Source organism: Crocodylus porosus, unplaced genomic scaffold, assembly GCF_001723895.1.
Source record: "Crocodylus porosus isolate Cpor-Errol unplaced genomic scaffold, CroPor_comp1, whole genome shotgun sequence".
Taxonomy (NCBI): domain Eukaryota; kingdom Metazoa; phylum Chordata; order Crocodylia; family Crocodylidae; genus Crocodylus; species Crocodylus porosus.
In genome coordinates this window covers 26,893,985-26,895,282 of record NW_017728951.1, presented here as the reverse complement: position 1 = coordinate 26,895,282, position 1,298 = coordinate 26,893,985, and positions in this window count along the sequence as shown.

The following is a 1,298-nucleotide window of genomic DNA, read 5'->3' as shown; positions in this document are numbered from 1 at the left end:
TCTCCAGCCAGACTGTAGGAACTGGTGCTGCCATGTCTCGAGCAGCCCTGGCACGGGAGGTGACCGTCTGCCACTTAGCAGTGGAGGGCTCATCTTGAGGTGCATCCTCCCTGGTCATCCAACCCTGCAGGGAAAATAAATAGCTGTCAATTTCTTCCTCTGCCTCCCTGATTCCCCTCAGCCTGCTAACCTCCTCCTGGAGCTCCCTCACCTGCGCCTGCAGGACAGGTGTGGGAGTCCCCAGTCCCTGCCCCCCAGGCCTTGCTGGGAAGCTCCCGCGGGCCAGGGGGTTGGGGGACGCCAGCCCCCCCACAGAGTCCGTCTGGGTGGAGGCCTCAGACAAGCCCCAGGAAGGCCACGACCCCCAGGCAGGGGCACTGGCAGCACTCCGTGTCGACACCATCATAGGAGTTCTTAGCTGAGTTCGGGTCCTCTGGCCCACGCTAACAAGAGTCAGTCTCCCGGCCCCTCCTGCTCCCCCTCCGGTGCGAACGCCGGCACACTCTTACAGACCGCGCCTGTTTGCGTGCTCTGTTCACCAGAAGCTACGTCAAACCGCAGCTTTTAAAGGCTGCAGTTTGAATTTCCCGCCTCCGCTCTATCTGCCAATCAGGCGCTCCGGACTTGCCGGAAGTGCCTACCGGCGATCCCACCCCCCTGCTCTCCCTCGCTGGGGGTGCTCCCTGGCTTGGGGGACAGTCCCCCCCTAGCCCACCCTGTTTGCGCGCTCTGTTCACGCGGCTCGGGAGCGCGGCTCCCTACCAGCTCAGCTAAGAGGGATCCAGGGAGCTTCCCCTCCGGATCCGGCTCAGCTGAGTCGGCCCCTCTGCCCCACTTACCTTAGGGGGATCAGCTGCTGCTGCCCCTGCTGCTGCTCCGCTCACCTCTGCTGCTCTTGCCTCCACTCCTGGTCAGGTAAGGGGGCACACATGTGTGCAAGACACAAGTGTGCCTGTGTCCTTACTCTCCCCGCTGCTCCTTGCTCAGTATATGCAACTTTTTCTAAACTGCATAGATTAGACCTTTAATGAAAAGATTACATGTTCACTCATTGGTTGGCCAAGGCAGGCAGATGCCTGCACTGGCAAAGGTCAGAAGGTGAGGGGGGGATGCACAGGCACACCTCCCAGGTCACCAGGCTGCAAATGCCCCAGCTCTGCTCTTCACCAGCCCCTGGCCCCTCCCCTCAGCTCTGGAGGGTTGTGGGGAATAAAGCCCCTCTCCAGTTTCAGGCCCCCCAGCCAGGATCTGCATAGCAGGTGGGGGGGAAAAACCCCAAGTCTGACAGGTGGGGGGGG